Raw genomic sequence first — 24916 nt, 5'->3', positions numbered from 1 at the left:
TGAAATTACTCTTATGGGTCACTTGACTGTGAATGCATTACCCAGAGTTACCTTGGTTTGTCTGCCCCCATGAGGCCAACTTCTTTGATTAAACTTCAGCACAGGATCCATCTAGTTTAGGAACTTCAGACACAACAGGGAGCTTAGCATGCTATCCAGACACTATCCTTGCAGCCTTGGTTTGGAATGAAAAAGGCACTGGACAAGATCCTAAACAGCTGAGGCCAACAGGATACTATCTGGACAAAAGATACTGTGTCTTAGGTTCTCAACAACACCATGGATAAGATAATATTTTGGGCACAGTCCTATGGCTTCCTGACATTGTTGGCTGGGTGTTCGGGATTATATAAGAGTCCCATATCTGAGGCCCTCTGAAGGCCCATCCCCCACACTGTGCTGGCTGTGTCTTTGAGGTTGTAAATTGAAGGGTCACAGGGTTAAAGGGTGTGCAGAGGAGGCTGGGTTCATGGTTTACACTGGATCTCAATAGCATCCCAACTCCTTTCTTCCCTTTCAGTGGTGCTTCATCTAGATGGCCAAATGTGTTTGGAGGCATTATAGGCAGACAATATAGTATAGTACTGGTAATTATGGCTTTAATATTAATGTAACTATATTTATTCGATTTTCAACATTTATTTTATTACATTTGCACCCCACCTTTTTTTCTACATCTGAGGAACTCAATGCTGCCTATACTTTCCTCCTCCTCTCTATTTCATCCTTTCAACAACCCTATGAAGTAGGTTAGGCTGAGAGCTAGTATCTGGCCCAAAACCACCCAGTGAGCTTAATGGACTGAGTGGGGACTAGAAACTGAATCTCCCAACTCCCAGTCCAGCACTCTCCCTATTGTACTCCACTGGGTTTCAATTATTTGCTTACTCTCAGTTACTACAACTCAACTAAAACCCTCTTCTGCATTATAATGTAAGAAGAGCCCGGTTGCCTCGTACTACTGAGCTATCTAGCCTAGCATCTTGTTTCCCACCATAGCCAATCAGGTGCCTCTAGGAAGTCCACAAGCAGGACATATCTCAGGGAGGCACCTCTTGCTATTGCAACTAGCACTTGATATTCAGATGCATGCTGCCTTTGATCCAAAGTATAGCAGAAGCCCCTGGCAGTGTTTTTCATCTCCTTCTGAAACAGTCTAAGATGGTGGCCATCACACCTTGTGGCAGTGAATTCTATAGTTCACACTTTCTCAAGCTGGTGCCTTCTGGATACTTTGGACATTGACTCACATGAGCTGCAACTGGCACGGCCAATAGTCAGGAATGCCAGGAGCAGTAGTCCAAAACATCTGGAGGACACCAAATGTAGTCAGTGTTTAACTCTGTGCTATGTGAAAAAGGAGTGACTGCCATAGATGGTCGAGCTCAACCTTGATGATTGGTGATACAGCCAGGCAATTTTAGAACCTGGACTTATACACCTCACTTCTTCCTTCCCTTTCCTGCTGCCTCCCCAGTATTAATACGCTAGAGCAACAAAAAGTGTGTGTGTGTGTGTGTGTGTGTGTGTGTGTGAAGGAGTTCTGGAAAATCGTACTGGTGCTGTATGCCAGCAGTGATGTGGCCTACACTTACTGTAAATGCTTACCTGGGAGTTAGCGGCATTGAACTTACTGGGACTTATTTCTAAATACACATGAAAGGATTACACTGTAAAACAACCATAACCATGCATACATCAGGCAAGCAGAAAGTTGACTTTTAACAGATAAAACAATCATCAGAATTTGTAAATGTATTAAGCCAAATTGAGAACAGGTTCATTTCTCCATTTGGTGAGTACTTGAATGCCCCTGAATTGCAATTTATTAGCATGCCAAGAATAACCCACTTTGACATGCAAATGTGCTTTGTGAAGTCAATACAACCTTTTTTTGCTCCCAAGTGAGTTAAGCTTTCTGTTGCTGCCAGAGTGCTTCTATTATTTATCAGTGTCCCACTGATCTGTCCTTACCTGTAGCTTTTTAAGTACAGGAATGAAATCTGCATTATAGACCACCTAGTAAAGGTCTCTTTGTGTGTTAATTACATCTACCACAAAGGCTATAGAATAATTAAAGTAGATATGAGCATTCCAGTATTAACTTTCCATTCTATTTCTCCTGCCGCCTCTACATGCCTCCCCCAGTTATTCCCCTAAAGCACAGACAAAACAGTCAATTATGATTGTTTTGTTTGACTATGAACCTAGGCAGCAGCAACAGGAATTAACACAATTACTGTTTAAAGCTGGTTTCCAAAGCTAGTTGGAGTAGACTGCATGATCCTCCTTAGAATATTTCAGGCAATATATACTTGCCTGAAAACCAGCATTCATTTCTTTAATTCATTGAGAGATGCATATTGATAAGCAGCTTTCTCTTCTTGGCGTCCTCCGAAAGAGTTGGACTTCAACTGACACCACTCCCAGCCAGCATGGACAAGGCATGTGGAAGGCACCAGGTTGCAGGAAATGGTCCTCCTGGATGGATGACTCCAAACATTGCATTGGTAAAGGAAGCTAAAGATATTTTCCAGTTCCTTATTCAACACAGATATGCAGAACTAGCCAGAAGAAGAAGGTGTGCATATCTCTATTTTCCAGGATAACTATTAGACTATCACAAAGAACCCACCCTTACCAATGGAAAACTGTGTGCTATAATAGCATCTTAAACTTCTCAAACTAACTTCAGCTTCATTTGGGGCATGGATGTGTTGACAACTACCTGCCTTCAATATTCAAACAAGTAGAAATCCTTTTACAACCACTTTTTAAAGCATACATAGGACTCATGCAATAAAGCCTTTAATAAAAATTGAATAAGAATGTACACATCTTTGTAAGTTGAACTGTAGCATATATTTCTAGGAAAGTCCCACTTGTCTGAATTGCTTGGAGTGGGCTTGCTGAAGTGTGTCCAGAATATGCATTCAGACATTTCTAATCTCACAGAGATGATTGTCATCTGGCCATTCCTTGGCAAATACTGAAGGAGAAATCCTATGCATGTCAAGACAGAAGAAAGCCCTACAATTCCCAGTGTTCCCTAGCCAGTCACATTTGTTGGGGAATACTGGGATGATTCCTTCCTTCCTTCCTTCCTTCCTTCCTTCCTTCCTTAACATGTATCACATTGGGTCCTGAAAGACATAAGCAGCACTCCATAGAGGCACCTTGAGTGGTTGGTTGCCTCGATTTCATCTCAGAGATAAGGCTTTGGCAGAACAATGGTGTCTCCAAGGGGAAATTGATATAAGACTGACATACAATCCAATCTAGCCCAAAATGAAATTCTTTTAGCCCCTTTAAAGCACTACCATGAATCTTAATAAACACTTGACAAGTGGTCCTCCAAGGAGAAAGAGTATGTAGGTTATGTGGAGAGCTGTAATTATAACATATTTCAATTGCCATTTATGGTCGTTAATTGATTTGATAAACAGCAAATTATGACAACCAAAGTTAAGTTCTCACCTTCCAATTTAGAGACATGGGAGAACTTTTTGTGTCTAGGTACAGACACTGACGGAATGTAACCAGCTCTGAGACTAGACCTGACCGAACAGGGACAGCTTAGCAGTTTAGGGTGCATTCATTCACTGGAGTCTCTTTTCAAGAAAATAAAGGTCTCATTGTTTGCTCTCTTGGTGTGCATTATGCGTATGTTTAAAATGATGATATATTCAAACAGGTTGGTGGTTAAGTCATGTAGCAACCTCTTAAAAAAGCAAAGGCAGTCATAGGTACCTGTGGTTCCATGAACCTCTCAACAGATTTACTAATGAAGAGGGATAATGTGTTCCCTACAGCTCTCTCTATGCTTTGGATTTCAGATCTTATCTCCTAAGTGGATAACTGACTAAACCAGGGGCAAAGATATCACACTTCTAGGGCTCATTTACTCCTGTTTCACTAAGTAGCATCATACTTCAACAGCCATGCATTCACACATTAGATCTTCAAGAAAGTTAGCACTGGTGTGATTGTAAATTACAGTAAATTGTCATTCAGAAATTATGACTGGCATATGACTTCGGGTTTTCTCAGAGGCACAGTGTGGGCATTTGAAATATGGGCTTCTGTTCTGTCAGGGAAAATACAAATACCAAGTGCAAGGAAAATGAGAAATGTATTCTAAACATATTCTAGTAAACAGGAGAGAATGTTTATCAGATACTTCAAGAAACTAAGCAATCTACTCCAATTTTCCTTTGTAAATCGCTGCATGACTGTACATATTTGCCAAAAGCCAAATTAACATTTGCAATTGCAAGCCTTTAAAATGCTCCTTAACCTGAGTGAACAGTAACAGTTTTCACTGGGATAGATGCAACAAGTACTAAAACACATATGCATCATGCATTTCTGAAAGATTTGAAGTAACAGATTGAAGCAACACATGTATTAATGAATGCCATTATAAGTAATTGTTATCATGAGATCATGAAGCAACTATATATGTATTATTTAAAATTGTTTGAATACTTCAGAACATGCTGACTTAAACAATGAGCATAAAATAATAGTGAAACATTTAATATTTGGGGAAAATCTGATTAGTGTGAAAAATAAACTCAAAATTGCCTGATTGTTACTGAAGATAAACAGCTTATATAATAACTCAGACCAGAACCTGGTTCTTTAAATACTTGTGTTATGTACACTAGACAGTGGTTATCAACCTCAGCTTTACCAAGAGTCTATCATTCCTCCTACTGCAATATATATGACCCACTTCAAACATACATAGGCATTAAAATTGGTTTGTGGGTGTGCCTTAGACACACAAGGCTCCTTAAAAACTACAGTCCTACTCACTCTTACCTGAGGATAGGCCTGTTTGAAATCCAGCAGATTAACTTCTGAGTAGACAGTTACATGATTGCATTCCAAGGCTGCAATACTATCAATACTAAGGGGAAAGCTACTTTGCAATCAATGGGACTTACTTCTGGGCGGACATTAAATCCCACTTGAACCAAGTACAACTTACTTCTGAGGAAATATACATAGGACTGCACATTTGGCACACAATCCTAAACATGTCCCACTAATTTCAATAGGATTGACTGCCCAGTAAATGAGCACAGAATTGTAGTCTCAAGCGATCTTGGATATGTGGTTTTACTAAGAAGCTACTGCCCTGGAAGCCAAGTTGAGACTTAAGACATACACTTTGGGAATAACTCGGCAATTATGTTCTTCCAGAACTCTTCCACAACTTGCAGCTGTAGGACAATGGGGACAGGGAAGCCAAAGCTTAATGCTTCCAGAAATAAAATAATATTTAAGTAAGCATTAGCCCTCCTTTATACAGCCGGTAGCCTGCTTTTGCACTGCGAATGGTGGCTGAAAGACTAGGGCTAAACTTTAATACATGCACACAGTTAACCTCACAATGCTGTGGCATAATATATAAGACCCCAAAGACATTCTGGTGTGAGTTTTCCTGTTCGGAAAACTTTTACTCTGGTTAACTTCTCGGTCTGAATTAAAAACACTGTGCACGTGCATAGACTACACCCTATTGAAAATATAAGCTCTTTTTTACCTTTTTACGTCTTTGATGAGAAAATGTCTCACGCATTCATTTAAAAGAAAAATCCCACTAAACAGTCGCTTAAACCCTGCGTGCTTTGAGGTATTGAAGAAGTTTAAGGAAGCAAAGCGTTTTCTCTGCTTCTCCTCGCTCCCCCAAAGCGAGAGCTGCAAGGACTTCCAGCTCACTTAGAGGGAAACTCAGGGGATGTCCCAAATGCCCAGAAGCGCGGAGCTTGGTTGCACAAACCCAGCGGACGGGGGTGGGGAGAGAGAGAAACTCTGGGTATGCTCGGAGGTCCTCTTCTTCATCCTTGGTGTTGCAGAGCGATGCTGGTGGGCGGGGAGTGGCTCGAACGAAGCCGTGCTCATCCCCATACCTATCCAGCGCCTTTCCTTGCTGCCGCCCTCCTCTGCACTTAAAATCTCTGCCCCCTCCCTTCTATTCCGCCAGATCCTCCCCACTTCCCTTCCCGTCTCTCCCCCTTCCTTCCTTCCTTCAGCCTGGATCCCGCTCCGGAGTGCCCCCCCCCCCCGCCCGCGCTCGCCCACTCGCCCGCCTGCCCGGCTCTCTAGACTTACCAGGCTGTTCCCGGGAGAAGTTCGGCGCTGATGCGAAGGGACACATCCCCGACCAATGAAAAAAGGCGAGGAAGGCAGCCCGGGGGCGCGGAGTCGTCCCCGGGCGCCCGCCTCCAGGGAAGCGCCGCGCTCAGGTCTTGGAGGGAGGGGAGGCGACGCGAGGGGAAGGGGCGGCTCTGGGCTCAAGCGGAGCGTCGAGGCATCGCCGGACCACGCGAGCCCACCCAGGCGCCTGCTACCTCCGGCAGCCCCCGAGCCGATCCGGAAAGGGGGCGAGGGAGAGCGGGAGAGGAGTGGGCTTCGCTTCCTAGGCAGCTGCGGAGGAGAGACCCGAGCGGGGCTGCTGGGCTGCGAGCAGCGTTGCCGCTCTCCGCTATTTCCAGGGACTTCCGAGGTCTTCCCTCTCGCCTTGCCCTGGCTTCTCAATGGCTCCCGGACCATTACGAGGGCAGGAGGAGAGAACGCCTCCTCATCCTTCGCTTCCACACACTTATACACCTTCCCCGGGGAAATCCGGCGGAGCGGGAGGGGGAGGCTGCGGCACCCCTCCCCTGAGAGGTTAGTCAGTCACTCCAGGGAAAGGAAGGACCTGGGGGGGGGGGGGTCACTAGAGTGATTCCTCTTAAGATGCCCTACGGAGATGTCCGCCTCTCTCTCTCTGCACGGGAAGAAACATAAGCAAAGGGCAGCTGAATGCCACACACTGCAATGGCACAGGGCTCTGCGGAGCTGGGATCAGTTGTCGAGTACACATTTCAAGGAGTTGTGTTGTGGTTGTGGTGGCTGGGGTTGATTTGCCTAGCTTCTTGTGCAAGAGGCTTTGATTGCAGTGGTTCAACTGTGCTGCCCAAAGATGGGATCAGCCCCAGAAATTTTGCTCTTGGAGGACAAGATGGTTCTCCAGTTTGGGGACCAAAGCCAACTGGACCAGCTGCTGAATTATTACTTTAATACTCATGATAATACGGTGTCCTGGCTCTACTCTGGAAGCAGGAACATAATTTAGGGGGCCATGGACAGGCCCTCCGTTTCATGCCACTCTGCCTTCCAACAGAGGGGAACAGCCAGGCACTGTTGCCAGCCCTGCTCGGCTTCCTGAGGCAATCGCCTCACCTGCCTGATGGTCGGTCCCATTGATGCATCAAACCAGTGCAGTTGCAGCTCCACTACAAATGCTCACCCACACCCCACTCTTGTAAAGATTGCCTTTCTGAAGTGTGTGCCTCTGTGTGTGTGTACATGTATATGCATGTTAAAGCAAACCCATGAACAGTTTGCTTGTGGGCATCTTCAATGCAAAGGAGTTACTGTTGCAGCAGAAGGATTTCAGATGCTTTTCTGGAGTACTGATGGATTATCATCATCATTTCTCTACTGCCCCACAGCCCAAACTCTCTGGGCAGTTCCATTTGCACTTGTTTCCTGTTGAAATCCATGATAAAGGTGGCATAATGACAGGGTCACTGACTTCAGCATGGACTAAATTCATCCGGATCTGGCCCTATGTTACCAACTCAACTTCTCTTGTATTTCCTGGCTTTTTGCTCCACTGGTCATAGGCCTGTTCCAGGGAACCTTCATGACCCCTTCCAACCTGTAAGTGTCAACAGTGGATAATATCTGGCAAAGTTAATAGAGTCAAGTGCATGAAACCTTTTGTAATAGACAGACACCCAGTCCCACCAATAACACCATCTCTGCAGTCCTTTCAAGTTCAAAAAGTCTCATTGAATGTCTTGCTTGGGAGAAGTTTACATACAAATACTATGTCAATGGAAAATGGTCTGCACTCTACAGTCTCACCTTTCCCATACTGATTCCCCCACCCCAATCCCTACCACTCACTGATGACCCATTTTGTTTAAACTCCACCTTTCCTCCAAGAAGCTCAAGGCAAAGTACATGGTTCTTTTTCATTTCATCTTCATAACAACCCTCTGGGGTAGGTTTGCCTGACAGGGCACTGGCTGGCCCACAGTCACTCCCCTAAACTTCATTGATGAGAGACATTGGAACCTGGGTCTGGACTTCAGAATTACTGACCCTCCCTGGATCTCAAATAAGCTCTGTTCTAGAGCTGGCGGCTTTTTGGGATTGATCTGCAGCGGTTAGCAGAGGATACAATAGATTGCTGGGGGGTGGTTTCCTGGTGCTAGTTGCTGCATATCAAGTTGGGGCCAGTCAACATGTTGGCAGTTATTGCTTGAGCTGCACAGAACAACAACATGAACAGCTCAGCTGAAAACAGATGTGCCTGAACTGTAGTCCCCCCAGGTCAATGAAGCTTCTTTTTGCCAGAATTCTAGTGTGTAACTCCTACTGAACCCAGCCTGCTTTAACTGCAGTATGGCTTAACTGAGAGCCTCTTTTACTAAAGACTTTGAAATCAGATTTTCCCTTAGGGTAAAAGAAAAAGAAAAAGAAAACCTGGGAATTAAAATCAACCTATGCAGCAATTTCTTCTTGTGATATTTTATTTATTTACTTTGTTTTGGCATTTGTGCAGAACTTTTCTATGATCAGATTAATCTGTTCTTTCCCCCAGTGGGGCAAAATAACAACTGTAAGGCAGCTTATATGGAGAAAGTAGTGCATGGGAAAGTGTTAAGCATATCTCTTCCCAGCAATTCATGAGGAAGAGGAATGGGATGGGAATCTTCTTTGCAAGACTGCTGCATTTCAGTTGGCTTCTGTTAAAGCTGATAGGGTCATATACAAGGGGACATGAGCACTAATGTGAATGAGGTTGCAGTGGCATATGGGACCTCAGCACCACACCAATAGCTTGCACTGGCCTGACAGGTTTCCCCAAGGAATGAATGCTGGCAAGCCAGTTAATGTTATTGGTGTTGTGCTAGAGTTTCCTTATGCCAGCACATCTTAACTAAAGTAGGTGTTTGAGTCTTATTGGATACAGTGCTTTACAAACTGAACCTGGGCACTGAGTTTCAAGGAATTCACTCCCAGGTAGCTATGCATAGGCTTGTAGTCATGTGGTTCCTAATTAATTATGCTAAGAACATGCTCCTGCCCTTAGTTCTCTCTCTCTTTGTGATGATGAGCTTCTGTACTGCAACACCAGTACAAAAAGGTAAAAATAGTGCCAGCACTTTTCTACTGGGCTCTGTACCCACATTGAGAGATGTTGTTATTGGAGCAAATTCAGATATTTGCTTTCTCAGAAATGCCGTGGGGAAGAATCCATTCCTGTCATGATGGGCAAATGACCCAGAATGGACATCAGTGAAATGAAGATGGATAGAGAGCAATTAAGTCGAAATGGTTGATACTGAGCTTCCTGAAAAGGATGGAGTGAAAAGTGACAAAATGGTTTCATAAACTGAACAGTAAGGGAGAAAAACATCTAACAGTGTATCAGAATGTTTCCATTAGGAAAATGAGCAGATTTCTCATTTCCTACTAATAAAACTATAAATGAACTCTTGTAACAGTAAGAATATCCTTGTCTTTAAAAAGTGCCCAAATTAAGCAAGTTCTTGCAGTCCCAACGTTTTCAACATAATTATTTCAAGTTCTGCCACCTTTGTTATTAGAGCAACCCTTCTGCTTAACAGGCTGCATTAATGTCCTTTTTAATGCTTCTTTAAAATAAGCTCCAAGTTTTACCCTCATTATTACCCTCGGTTTTCTAAATTATGCAAAGTCACAGAACTTTAATAGGAAAAAAAGCCATGTTGGACTATTCATAGTTCTAAAAGTCTTTCATTTATAAAGCTTTGGTTAAAAAACCCAAGTCTAGATTGAGGAGAAGAAATATGTCTGAAGGGGCAAGTTGTCACCACTTTTTAAGCTATCTCTCCAAGTAGCTCCTGTGCTATTTAATGGCAGCTCAATATGTAGATTCTCAACAGGTGACATTCTTCCCTCTTTGCCATGCCTGGGGAAGGCTTCACTTCCCATCGAAAAAACCCTGCTCCTAACACCCATCCCTAAATAGCCTGCTGCTAAGATCTTTTACCACAGACATTATTTCCTCCACATCTATCTATCTATCTATCTATCTATCCATCCATCCATCCATCCATCCATCCATCCATCCATCCACCCACCCACCCACCCACCCACCCATCCATCTATCATAAAATATAGGTATTCTTTCAGGGCAGCCACCCTCCCAAGATAGCCCAGATTGCATATAATAAAATTCATTTTAGAAAAACAAGATGCAGTAGTAAAAGCAGCAACAGCTCTGGAAAACAAGCACCAGCATAACAAGAAGCCCATGATGCAATTGTAGCTATAATCCAATCTAATAAAACAGAACTGGGGGAAGACCAGAGTAAAGAAAAAGGGCCTTTTCAGGGCCTTTTTGAAAACCCATAATGATGATGGGGCTGGGTGGATCCCAGAGGCAATTCATTCCAGAGGTGTATTGCTAAGGCAGAAAAGGCCACCCCTTGCATATTCATTCACCCAGCTGCCTGCACTGGTGGGCAAGTGAGAAGGGCCTTTCTCGTTGATGTTAAAGGGCACCAGGCAGACAAAGGTGAAGACAGTCCCTCAAGTAATTTGGTCTCAAATTGCTTAGGGCCTTAAAGGTCAAAACCAGCCTTTTAAATTGGGCTCAGGAAGACACTGGTAACCAGTGCAGCTGTTATATGATAGGATATGAGAGCCTTGCCCCCACCAATACTTGAGCAGTCACAGTCTGCACTAGCTGAGGTGTTTGGACAGTCATCAAAGGCAAGTCCCATGTACAGTACATTACAGTAGTCTAGCCTGGACATCATCTGTGCATGGATAACCAAGGCAAGATTAATCATCTGCAGACAGAATCACTGCAGGCATATCAGCCCAAGCGGTTAAAATGTATTCTTGGCCACTGTGGCCACCTACTTAGGACTCCTAGAATACACCCTTGATCTTTTAGGGGGAATGCAACTTTTAAGAGGAGCTAGAATTCTCTACCCAGAATAGCTGGTTCCCCAACCCACAGTACCTCTATCTTCTTTCTCCCCCCCCTTTTTTTACTGTACTTTTATTTAATGTTTTCAAAACAAAGCCTCAACAACAACATTGAACAAAGGGGGGGGGGGATAAAATCAAATACAGTGCTAATATCAAAAGATGAAATGAATCAAATACAATAACATTTCACATAAATTTAGTATTATCTGTAACACTCTGTACATGTGTATTATATATCCTTGTAAATTTTATATGTATGGGTGATTATGCACAACCATCAACAAATGCAGCCCAAATGTCAATTTGTAAATTAAACCAAAAAACCACCCATTCAAAAATTGATCAGTTAGTTACATCCACATTGTGTCATTGTAGCTGACCAATTGTAGTACTAGTCTTGTAGCTGTCAAAAGGGTGTGGAAAATTGATCTGTGTTGACCTTTCCATCAATTCCAAGAAATGGGTAGCTAGTTGAGAAGGACTTGTGTATCGTTGAATACTAAAGAACTTCCCATCACAAAATTTATCTGAGTTTTCACTTCTTCCCAGAAGGAAGCAGCTATTGGTCATTTCTGAACATACTGTATGAATAATAGACATATTAGCTGCATTGCACCTCCAACAATTGGCTAATTTAATTAAACCCATATCAAAAAGATGTTGCATAATCCAGTATACATGAACCACATATTTATTTTCACTGAATTAGACACAACTAAGATCAAATAGATCAATAGATGCCAAAAGAAGAAGGGGATGGCAGAGGATGAGGTGGCTAGATGGAGTAACTGAAGCAGTTGGTGTAAGCTTATGTGGACTCCAGGGGATGGTGGAAGACAGGAAGGCCTGGAGCAATGTTGTCCATGGGGTCGTGATGGGTTGGACATGAGCGATTAACAACAACAACAAGATCAAGTACCCTTTCCAAAATGAATGACAATGAAGAGCACTATTGACTGGGAAAAATGGGATGTTCCAATTCATTATTCCAATCTTGCTTAAGGCCCTGGAAACCATATTTAATGAAAAAAGATTTACATACAATTATTGCAGGCTGTTCAATCTTAAAGAATACTTAGAATAGCAGAAGTGGCTCAGAAGCAGTGAAAACAGCAGGCCAAAGGTATCTTCTACTAAATGTTAGATATTGCCAGTCAGGCATATTTGGCATTTTATAATTAGCACACAGAGTGGAAAATGGAAAAAAGGACCTACCAGTTGATCCAAAGTCACAGCCCAGTCCACCAAGCCATTGTTTTCTGCCCATTCTTTAAGTTCAGAATTCCTCATAGTTAATTTTGCATGTGAAAATATGTGCTACATCTCCCTAGCTGCTTTAAGTGTACTAAAATTTGTCTGATTTACTATCCCAAGAACCCAAAACAATCAATTTTGTAGGAGGATCCAAACATGAAGAATACAGAACCAGCCAGGGAGAAGAATCTAACCTGAGCAAAAAAAGACCAAAATCTAGTAGAAGTCAACAGGCAGACCAAATGATATAAGGAAAGGTGAAGAAAGCCAAATCCACCTCTTTAATCAAAGTTATATCATTTTCAAGGATATTTATGGTGGAGTGGAACCCTGTAAAATTACAAAATAAAACAAGCTTCTGAAAGTACTTGCCTGATATAAATGAATACCATGTAAAATACAAACACTTCAAGGTATTATATTCATTTAAGCATAATTACCCTACCCGACAGACATAGCTTTAAGGGTATTTATTTATTTAAAATATTTATGTGCCATCCTGTCTCAAAAGCCTCAGGACGGCTTACAAAAAAACAAACAAACATAAAGTATAACATAAATAAATTCCCGACCCACACTGTCTGCAGTTAAAAACATAGAAAAGACAACATTAAAACTTATTAAAATATTGCTGGAATAAAGGGGTCTTAACCTGGTGCCGAAAAACAAATAACGACAGCGCCAGGCGAACCTCTCTGGGGAGCGCTTTCCATAGATGGGGTGCCACCACAGAGAAAGCCCTCCTCCGGGTACTTTGCCTCCTAATATCTTTCAAGGAGGGTTCCAGGAGGAGAACCTCTGCTGCCGATCTCAAGGGGCGGGAGGGCAAATATGGAAGAAGGCATTCCTTTAGGTATCCAGGTTCCAAACCGTTAAGGGTACCCATCTATCAGTGACCAAAGAGCTCTCATTAATTAACTTACTCAAGTTTAACTAAATAATTTGGTCTCTTATGTACAGATAGGAGGCACTGAAGGGAGCTCAGAATTTCACAAAAGATTTCTGTTCGTGGATTTCTAGTTTTTGATATGAGGGTAATACTGCACTATTTTGGTTAGCAAAGGTGCTACCTTGGTTAGCAAATACAAGCTGGACTTCAGAACAAAACCCCTTACTTGACCCTCATCAGATCTGATTGACACAAGCAATGAAGTGCTTTGCTAGAATACTTTCGTAGTAACATGGACAACACTGCATAGACTGCAAGTAGGATGAGATGCCATTTCTAAATACTCTTCCTTGGAAAATGTCCAGCAAGTTGAAAACAAGCACATCAGGGAGAGTAGTTTAAGTTCAGCCTGTTCCTTGCTGGGCTAGTTTTCTACTTACAGGGAAAGAATAGTGGAGACATTTAAAATTTGACATCCCTGCCTGAAGTCTGAAATGGTACAGTCCATTGTTCAGCATCCTATCACCTCCTTTGTTTGGGTGTTTGCTTGCTAGATACTACACATTCTCACTTGAATTGTTTAAAGGGCCAGAGATGCCAAGATAGGTCAGATGGGGATAGAACAGGCTTTGCTACAAGTCCAAATGAGATGGTATGTGCTGGCTACTTGGGAAAGGGCACTTTGGGAATGACATTCTGCTGTGAAATGATTCTCCCAGACAGGTTCACTGGGCACCATTTTTCAGTGCCAGATGAAAAACTTTTTAATTTCTGAAGCCTCTTAAATCCTTAATCTTTAAATTTAAATTCTTATTTCTTAACCTTGTTGAAAAATGGTAGTTGTCACATTGATGTCACGTTGTGCTTTATAAGAGTTGTTTTCTGTTGTTATTTTAAGCCATCCCAAGAATCATATTATTTTGTACATTATAAATATTGAGACGGATCCAGAATCTGCCCTGCAGAAGGGCTCTGAGCCTGTGCCCTCTTTTGAGGGATTCCCCCTCCCAACAGCATCACTGTTCACTCAATCCATAATATGAGCAATCAGACTAATTTTAAAATATCTCTTTTAGCCCTTTGGCTGCAGAAAAATCCTATCATGCATAATGTTGTCAGATAACGGTGCTTTCTGGTCATTACATTTTGCTTTTACAGAGATGATTCCATATCAGTGAGGCATAGGTGTTTCTCACCAATATTCCCCACCACTCAGCTCACTCCCATGAACTTTCTGTCATAGTTTATTATGGTCTGACACAAGTCTTGGCTCCCTTAATACATGTTCTTTGCTCCTGTTTTATGAAGTCTCTTGTGTGATTTCCTTTCTTCTTTTCCTTTCTTTCTTTTTAAGTACCAGTTGAAAAGCAAGAGCTAATTCGCACAGTCAGTCCAGCTCATGGCAAAAGCTTTAAGGCAGCCTCAGTATGGATGAGTTCCAGATTTTGGCATTCAGCTGCTTCTGTGCATATGAGTTTGTACTGCATCTTAGCTCGAATCCTCCATGAACTGAGGGCTACCCTGGGACCTTGTTTCAGGTGCATGTCATTGGAAACCTGCCCAGGTCTTAAGCTCATCAGGAGAGACCTTCTCCCTGTCCTGCCGCTATTTGGCAGAAAAATGAGAAAAGGTCTTCTTGGTGACTGCTCCCAGTCTATAAAACTCTGGGCCAAACTAAACATTGCTATTTCTGCTCCTCATGCAGATACATTGAATACTCATATAAGCATCTGGCATCTAAGCTGTTTTGCTTCTGTAATGGTTTTAATCTGGCATGCATTACTATTCTTTTCTTACTGATCTGTTTTTTTTGGATGTATGTTTTACTTAATTTTAACTGAGTTCCTTAATGTGTCTTTATCAGTAGCCATCTTTTATTTTTAGTGTAAGGCAGAATATAACTGCAAGGAATAAGTAAAAGCCCATGGGTCAGCCGTTTCTCCTATTCATCTGTCATGTGCTGAGAAGGTAGTGCAAAATATTCTTAAGGTTCATCCTGACATGGAAATCATTTCAGAGCTTATTTCACTGTTCTGAATGAATGCACTGCACAATGAAAAATCATAGTTACTAAGAATGAGTGGAAGGTGGTTTGGGATTTTACAATCCTGTGGGAAAGCATATAATAATAATAACCTAGTGTAATAACTGCTGTATTTCTCCTCCATTACTGCCTGTACTGCAAAAGGGCTGGGTCACAGATTCAGGGTCAAAATATAGGAAATTCATGTTCAAATCTCTTGATCTTATTTTTACCTAAATCCAGCTGCTAAATGCTATGAATCTGATGGAAGTTTGAGCTCTGAGGAAAGAGGATTTAAACCTTGCCTTCAGCTAAACTGTCCAGTGGTTGACTGAACACTGTGAACAGAATCATGGACCTTGAATTATGGTCCTTTGGTCTGATCCAGCATGGCTCTTCCTATGTTCTTGTGTCCCACACCATGGAAAACATGGATGCCCCTTCACAGTGCAACCGTAGTGAAGGTGCTTCCATGTCATCATTTGTAGAAAGAGCAAAATTCCTCCACCAGCCCAACCAGCTTAGAAGGGAGAAAGCACTGTACCATCCCCCTGCTGTTGTTACATGCTGTCAAGTCCTCTCTAACTTACGGGGACCCTGTGAATGAAAGCCCTCCAAGATGTCCCAGCCCTGACATCCCTGCTTGGCTCTTCTAAAATCAAGGCTGTGGAGTCTTGTGGAATCATTTCATCTCTTCTTTGGTCATCCCTTTCTTTTTCTGGCTTTGAGTTTCCCTAGTAGGATTGTCTGTTCCAGTGAGTCTTGTCTTCTCATGATGTGTCCAGAGTATGACACCTTCAGTTTCATCATTTCAGGGGAAGTTCTGGTTTGATTTGATTTAGTGGTCCAGGGCATTCACAAAGCTTCAACTTGCAGCAACCCAGATTCAGGCTAGACATCAGGAAAAGCTTCCTCATTGTCAGAGCAATATAACAGTGGAACCAACTGCCTAGAGAGGTGGTGGACGCTCCCACACTGGAGACATTCAGAAAGAATCTGGACAGCCATCTGAGTGGGATGGTGTAATGTGGTGTCCTGCAACAGCAGGGAGTTGGACTCAATGGCCTTCATGGCACCTTCCAACTCTTGTACTCTATGATTCTATGATTCTATGCTTCAAATGCATCCATTTTTTCCTGTCAGCTTTCTTCACTGTCTATATGTCACACCCATACATGGTGCTTGAGAATGCAATAGGCTGAATGATCTTGGCCTTGGTCTCCACCGAAACATCTTTACTCTTCTACAGGATAAAATAGCTGAATGAACCTGCAACTTGCATTAACAAGTTTTTATTTATTTATTAAAACATTTTTATGCCGCCCCATTTGCCGAAGCCTCAGGGTGGCTTACAAACAATAAATAAAAGCAATTATAAGTTGTCAATATAAGTTGACAAGGTTAAACTAATTCTGCTTATTTCCATCGAATCTGTTAAAGTCTCTTCTTCTGCTTTTAAGTAAAAATGAAATCATTTGCCAATCTGACTATCATTCTCCCGTCTTCTGTTTTGTTTTTTAGGTATGGTTCACTCAGTATGGTGTGAAGGCTTCTCTACTTTTTCTTCATTTCCTCCATTTTCACTTTCTGGTTGGCAGCATGGTAATGGGCACTGCTACAGACGTCACTATACTAAGTTAGAAAGATGACTCTGCTCCACCCCATCCCTGCCCTTTGCTTTAACTGAACTGGCCTTCAGACAGTGATGAGAAAACCCCATGATGCAATTTGGTAGAAATGGTAGTGATGAGAAAACCCTCTGATGCCATATGGTAGGAAAGCTGAGGAATTTCATCCAGTAGAGTTAGTAGACTCAATGGCAGAACTCTGTGGACAGATTGGGCTACTGTTTTCTGAAAATATTGTATCACTATTGAAAATAATCCAAAAGTGATATTACTTGGTTTTACTTGATGTGTGCAGTACTGAAACCTATAATCCATTTGAGGAGTTTGTTGCAATCAGAAAAGCCAAGAATTAAAACTTTGGCTGGGTTGCAAAAGTTTTTGTCTGAATGCAAGACAAGTATAACTATGGAACAATTCAAATTTCATTACAGAAGAAGGAAGGGAGGTAAATTTATATTACCATATGTATCTGATCTCAGAAAACCTCACTATACACTGTTTTGGGGGGAATGTTCTGAAGGACATGTTTATAGAGAGACTTGTTTATGGAGTTGGCGATGTTAACATCAATGAGAAATTACTGGCAGATGAAGAATTTGACCTGGGACAAAGCTGTAAAGGTAGCAACTGCCATGATAAGAGCAGTTTAAAAAATTGGGAGAATTTACAGTTAGGCAAAAAGAAACTCAGCAGGAACCCATAAACCAATTGCAAAGCCCTCAGCTGAAGTTTAAGAATTCAGAGACATGTTTACATTATGGAGCAGTGCATCCAGCCTCAGTCTGCAAGTCTAAAATGACCCAGTGCCATAAATGCAGGATGACCGGAGATTTGGCAAATAATTGCAGGAGGGAGGGCAATCAGGCAACACAACCAGTTTAGAACAAAGAAAGCCAAGCAAACAGAAGATTTATCACTTTCAGGAAAAAGTGGGGATAAAGGAAAATGGCTACAGAAAGTTCGGAAATACATTTGGCTCCATTGCTTTTGAAATATAGAACATACCTCAAACTACTACAGGTAGCATCCCAGAAAAATGTATCAGAACTTCAGGCATTCTAGGAATGTTGCATTATTATAATCAATTCCTTCCAAATCATTTGGCCTTCTTAACAAATTAAAAGGCACTGCCTCTTAAGGAAATTCCCTTGTGGCACTGGGGAGACAGGAAAAAGGGAAGGAAGGAAGGAAGGAAGGAAGGAAGGACGGAAGGAAAACCTTTCCAATAATTGAAAGGGCTATTCAAATTATCAGTGCTTTGTTTCATTTTGACCTGAATTAATTATTCCTTTTCTGTGGTTCTTCATCAGAGGGGCAGTGTATCCCAAAGAAAATAGCCCAGGTGATATGCCTTCAAGACACTAATAAGCAGGAATATGGGGCTAGTCCCAGCTGGAAAAAGAAAGTCTAGCTTTCATACTTGAGCTGAAAACATTTCAGTCATATCTGCATGGAAACATTTAATCACAAAACTGCATAGAAACGTTTGGTACAACTATCTGATGGAGATTGACCTGAGCAGGTTATGAGTACAAGATTATTTATGGGGAGGGGATCAGAATTCTGTGCTTGCATCCAGACCAGACACAGACCCTATCAAACAGCACCCTAAGGAATTAGTGTGGTTGTTGAAGCAATAAATGCTTCTCAGAGAAGAATGTGGAGTAGGCCACATCCTATCCTGGTCCAGAGTAATGAACTACTCCTTAAGATGACTGGCCAGAATGGCACCATGGGAAAGAGCTTTATATCTTTTGGACCAGGTATTCTGAACTGAAGATGCTTAGATATTGTCTAGCATGTGAGTGGGGGCCCATGTCCAATGACAACAGGAGGCTTTGCTGGAATTTTATGAGGAACGTCCTGGAATTTCCCAGATGTAGGCTTGTTCATTTAGTGGTCTCACCTGGCCTCACCTGCAAGCAACATATCTAAGTGGGTAGAGATGTGAATGCCAGTCCCGCTGCCAACATGTTTGTATGCTGATTGGGAAGTGTTCAGAGAACTTCTTGAATTTGCTCTTTGTTCAACACGGGGAGCGCAGGACTTAAAGCCAGGGCTGCTGTTTAGGAGGGTACTGGGGGCAGTAAACTCATTTCTCACTGTTGTTGTTGTTATGTGCTGTTGAGTCATCTCTGACTTATGGCAAGTGGTGCTGTGGTGTTCACACTTTAGCAGCCTCACAACTTTTCTACGTGGCTTTTGTTCAAGTTTGTTGCAGTATGGATTTTAATAGCTGACCTTCCTTGCTCTATGAAGTCCCTCAAAAATGGCTGGAAAACAGAGGAGAAGGCCTGGAGGTTGATGACCTCATGAAAAAGTCCATGGACTTGAGTAAATGAGGAATCACAGGTGCTTAATGTAGAGAAGCTCTCAGCCCAAATGTCAGCACAACTTGGTATAAACATGGTTTGGCCTGTGTTGCAAATCACATTAGCTTAACAGAGCTGTAAAAGTGATTAACGTTGGCTAGATCCTGCTTTAGGAACAGAGCACTATCCATTTCAAAATGAAAATAAAGTTGCTGTGTATATATTTCTTTTAAAAAATATGTTGCATAACAGACTTCCTACTATCAAAGGAGGAAGGTCAACTGAGTTCATGATATCCATTTGATCTACCAATAATAAGATCAGATTTCTTAGGTCACACATGGTAATGCTGGAGACAAGCCAACTGTGACATAAATGACTTGAATCACATGTTCTGAGTGCTGAAAAGGGAACAGGATCACACATCATGTTATGCCACCCACAGGAACATCCTTGCTGAACTTTCATTGATCAAGAGGCTGATGCAACTCCTCTAGAGGTCTTAGCATCTGGGATTGTTTAGCTTAGGAAAAAATAGTGAAATTTACTAAAGTTTTACAAAGCGCCTGATTTCTGCATGTGTCCATCCCAGAAGCAAAAATTATAGCATGTTTATGTGAAAGTAAGCCCCCCTAATTGAGTGAAGTTCACTCCTGAGTCATTGACAGACTTATCTAAATTCATGGACTGATGAGATGACAAGTTTCTCCTCAGAAATCCTAACTCTTTTGCATACTAAAAGTCAACAGCATCATCTGTGAGAGTGAAAGACTCCTCCAGTTTTAACCAGAAAGAAAGTATGCCCTTGAAACATGAACCTAAGGCTAGGATGAGTAAAAATTCAGAAGTGGATGTGCTTGGTAACAGATACACTCATATAAAATCCCTGGAAAATCAAAAGTTATTTAGAAACTCTCTCTCCTGCAAATATATATTTTTGGAGATGCTGCATATCTGAAGTTATCTTCTTTTGAAAAAGCAAACAAACATCTAAAATATATTTGTCAGTTAAATACACAGGCACATCCCCAAAGCCAGAGGCAGATAAATAGGTTAAACTACAATTAACATCTCAGATATACACACACATAATTAACAATTTAGAGAAATATTTAGCAAGGGACCATAACTCATTGCTGGAATTCTTGCTTACCAACTAGGTTTTTCAGTTGGGAGTAGGAAATGGTCCTGCAAGCCTGGAGAGCTGCTCTTTGTCAGTGTTCACAATACTGTGCTAGATGAATGAGTGGTTTGAATCATACTGGGCAGATTCTTCTGCTGATATGTCACAATAAATATGCACTATAACCACACACAGGATTGGATCATGTGATCTTCAGTTATGGGCATAATGTTGAGTTGGTGATCAGGCTGGGGGAGAATAGTCAAACCACCCATTTGGACATACTCATGAATATTCCCCTTCACATAGTTTACCACACAGCAGATCTGTGTGATAGAATGTTCTCTCCATATTCTTCTTCTTACTTCTTCATATTCATATCCATATAAGGTGTTAAATTCACAGTTTTATGTCAGGGTGTAGCATAGAGGAGGGTTTTTTTTTTCAAGCAACACTTCGAACAAATGCATCCACAGATGCTTGCAATCTGAAGTGGAAAGTCGGGATAGCTCTGTGTCCACCCTCCGCCCAATTTCAGAAGCTCCTTCTATGTGACCAAAACCCTGACAAGAATTATTTATCTTTGCTTGGCAGAGGATACAAAAAGGGATGGGGCAAAGAGATATGGGGTCACCCACTCACTTTTGCTCCTGCCCCTTAATTAGCCTCACTCACCAGCAATGGGCAGTTTCAGACAAGTTTCCTATAAAGGAATGCGGCCCACACTAGAAAATGGCTTTCCTTGGTACACCCTCCCTCAGATACTAACTCATCTCTAAGCTTCTTCAAATCCCTCCCATGCCCATTGCTTTTCTTTCTATGGGAGTTCAAAGCATCCAAAAGGTCTCTGGATACGTCCTAGTAGTTTATGGAACATTTACCACACAGGGTTAGGAAAGGGCGGGGTTGAAATGCTCTTTGTTCCACCATTCCAGGTGGCTGTAGGGTTGAAGCGGCCAGGACAGTGGGGGTGTGCATGAATGTGTTGCCCACCCTGGTGCAACAGGTGGTTTGAGGCATCCGTCACCATTTAGATTAAGAATTCTTACCAAAACCATTGAATATCTTATTAAATCCTAATAATTATATATTTATTTGCTTATACCATAGCATATAACAGACATATACCTGTTGAACTATCTAAAATTGGGTCAGAAGTGGTCAGCAGTTTCCTATTGCTACATTTTGCCCCATTTTATAGATTATTTTGTGAACTCAGGGAGCCTGTTATACAGAAACATTGAGCTCACTCGTTGGGCATAACCTCTTTGCTCTTACCAGAATAATGTATTAAATGCCAAAGAGCCCTGTTTTTAAAGCAACATTTGAAAATGATGATGCCTCAGTCTTTCCAGTAAGGCTCAATGCATATTCAAGTTCAGTCCAGGAAGAGTCAGTCAGTGTTCTTATGAAATGAAGATGAACAGTATTCATATTGCTCACTTCCACATGTCTTGGAAGAAAGGAAATGTATCACCAAAGTAGAGAACAAGATAAGTCAAACATTTGTGCAATATTTTAATTTGATATTTATATGCATGGAGGAATATTTATGATTGCTACAATTTCAACAGAAATCCAATGCATCTCAGCCCAGAGCAGAAGACAGTGACCAGGTGAGCTGTCTGCCTACTTGTTCTGCTTACCTGTTCATAGTGTCACTGTCTGTGCTCATCCTCTTTTGTGTTCCTTTTCTTTAGCCAGACCTGATGTGCTACACCGTGGCAGATAGCTAGACTGCTTTACTTTTTCTTCAGTACTGACCTTCCTGCACACACATCAGGTTCATCTTCATCACTTTCATCATCACCACCACCACCACCACCACTTTTAATTTGCATGTTGTTTTTCCACACAATATTATTATTATATTATATTGTGATTTATATCCTGCCTTTTTCCTACAAAGGGCTCAAGGCAGCTTACATCTCCTCCTCCATCTTATCCCCACAACAACAACCCTGTGAGGTAGGTTGGGCTGAGAGTCTGTGACTGGCCCAAAGTCACCCAGTTGGCTCCATGGCTGAGCGGGGACTAGAACCCAGATCCTCTGAGTCCCAGTCCCATGCTCTTAACCACTACACCACACTGGCTGCTTGCAACACAAGAATGCAAAAACAAGAATGCATAACAATAGTTCAGTTGCCACCTTTGTCCTTCCTCACTTTTATGAGCCTCTGCAAGACCCATCCCATTAGAAGAGAAAGAGGAGTCGAAAAGGTTGAGAATGATCCTAGGTGTTTGATTGACAAAGCATTGCCTTTATTCCTTTGATTGCTTATATAGAATATTCCATCAATTCAGGAATGGGGATTCTTGTTCAAAGCAATCTATATGAATGTAGATGCACCTCAAGGTCCCATTGAATGGGATGGATGGATCTTTTCATCTGTAGTTGTGAATACTTGTCCCTGCCTGTGATTACCTGCAGATGATTAACGGTGCATTGGGTTGTACTGTTGCTGCACGGCACCACATTAAAAAGAAGAATCAATCAATGAGAAGAGAAAATTGTTTATTTTTAAGCTGTCCTGAGACACTGTTAAGGATGGGGTAGAAATGCTGTAAATAAACAAACACATAAATGCCATCAATTTAATTGGGGCGTGCAACCTCAGGCCCACGGGCCAGGCCCAACTTACCGTGGGCTCCAATCTGACCCTCTGAAGTTCCCCAGAAAGGCCCACCACCTTTTTCCCAACTACCTGTTTGGAGCTTTTAGGCACAGGTTTTAGGCCTCCCCTTGAAGTGCCCCTCCTAAGGCTTAGTTACTAGCAGTAAGCCTTACTGGGCTGCATTTTTTGTCCTACCCATTTGCCTTTGAGCCCACTCCCTTTTGTCTTCAACCTTGCCCACCACTGGAATGTGGACCCTGGGACCTTTTCTGAAATTGAACTTGGCCCTGGACTGAGAGAGAGTGGGCACTGCTGATTTGATCTCTACAGGATTTTAAATACCTCAGCACAGAGGAAACTGGCAAATCTGGCAGCAGGAGAACCAGTTTTGAGGTTTGCATTTTGATACAGTGATGTGATGAAAGAGAATAACACTTTCTCACATCTAGGGGATACTTAGAAGGTTTCCTGTCATTTGGAATGAGGAAAGAAATGTGGTTCTGTGAGAAGACCTCAAACATAATTCTCATAATTTGAAAACATTAAAAGAAAAGAAATCTGGAAGAAAGAATTAGGAGCTCTCCTAAGATGCTATCGACAGTGTGAGAGCTAAATAGCAGAAGCGTTCAGTATTACTTTGTTCAAGAATTAGCACCTTGTCATTTCTCTCTTCAAGCACTTGACTGAATATCACAACACCATCAGGGTAGAAGTAGATATCCTGATTCAAAAATTTTAAATGTCTGATGATGTTTTGGCATTCTGCTACATCAGGGTATTATAGGTAGTCTAAATATGGCAACTCCCAGATCCAGCTGTTTCCTCGAAAGACAGCCTTGGACAGATGTTAGCACTGAGGGCTCACGAGGGTGTTCTGCATAAATCCTGAGCCAGCATGCAACTTAAATAAACACATATTCTTTATCTTTTTAATCTCTCCTTCATTAAAAAAAGAAAAGACTGACAGTATTTATATGCCACTCAAGTTCTCTCAGCAGCTTACAACAACAATAACAACTTGAAAACCATAACAGCAAAAATATGTAACGTAGGGTCAAAAATACAAACAGCAGGGAACAAAGACAATGATCACAATTCTCTAGCAATGTCAACAATAATTTAAATGAATTTTAAGTTTTTTAAAACGGCAACTAATACACAGATATGACTAATATATACAGCATATCTGTATAGTCTAATTATATAAAGCGAGGTCACTTTAGACAAACCCTGAACTTCAAGAAGGCTTGAATATTAACCTGGCTTTCAGTGAATGCAGCTGAACCGGTTTATCATATGGAGATGTTTCCTTGTTTCCTAAAAGTTCATTAAAATGCTGAAAACTAGGTGACTATTGATGGTGTTGTACTATTTGGTGGTGGTTGTTGCTTAGCCCCTGCCTTCTGACTTGTTCTGTTGCTATGGAGTGAATGTGTTGGTTCTAGTATTCCTTCATGCATTGCTGCAATGCTGTGACATTTTTTCTGGTTCTTGGGTTCCAGAAGTAGATGGCTTTTCCCCTTTGTGTGTGTGTGTGTGTGTGTGTGTGTGTGTGTGTGAGAGAGAGAGAGAGAGAGAGAGAGAGAGAGAGAGAGAGAGAGAGAGAGTGCACACACATGTCAGCTCTTCCTGATAATGGTGTCATTTGCATTGTGTTCAAAATGTATGCATACTGGATTCACTATAAATGCTGAAAACCTTTCACTGTGTCTCTGTGCCTGCAGTCATTTAAAAATAAGTATGTTTTGCTTGTGATTTTTTAAAGCCTGTCCTATAATAAATACAACAAACTTCATCATATGAAAGACAATGGATACATAGGTGAATGCTAATTCTGCAGCATTGATAATTCTGCAGAATTATCCATATGCATTGTATCTATGGTGCATGTTGGAGGTGTTTACGAACTGGATAGTACCTTTAGGCTTTAATTCTTTGTTCCCCAGCTACCATGCCTGGTGTATGCATGTATGCAAAACTGTTTTTGAATTATCATAACAAAAGGCTTTTGAAATACATT

At 41.7% G+C, this 24916-nt stretch overlaps 1 protein-coding gene across 2 annotated transcripts in view; it reads right to left on the bottom strand.

Annotated features, from left to right (window-relative positions):
* The window catches only part of MME (membrane metalloendopeptidase), a 170193-nt gene that overhangs the window by 64082 nt on the left and 81195 nt on the right, over nt 1-24916 (bottom strand). The window contains exon 1 of one of the 2 annotated variants that reach the window (XM_044432892.1): nt 20312-20374. The exons of the other annotated variant lie outside the window; for it this stretch is intronic. The gene's annotated coding sequence lies outside the window, so the exon portion shown is untranslated. Of the gene's footprint in view, nt 1-20311; nt 20375-24916 lie in introns of those variants that run through there. 2 annotated transcript variants of the gene reach the window in all.

This window comes from Varanus komodoensis, unplaced genomic scaffold, assembly GCF_004798865.1.
Source record: "Varanus komodoensis strain SLA01 unplaced genomic scaffold, ASM479886v1 scaffold25, whole genome shotgun sequence".
Classification (NCBI taxonomy): Eukaryota; Metazoa; Chordata; class Lepidosauria; order Squamata; family Varanidae; genus Varanus; species Varanus komodoensis.
The sequence above is the reverse complement of the archived record's forward strand: the minus strand, read 5'-3'. Positions and strand labels throughout refer to the sequence as shown.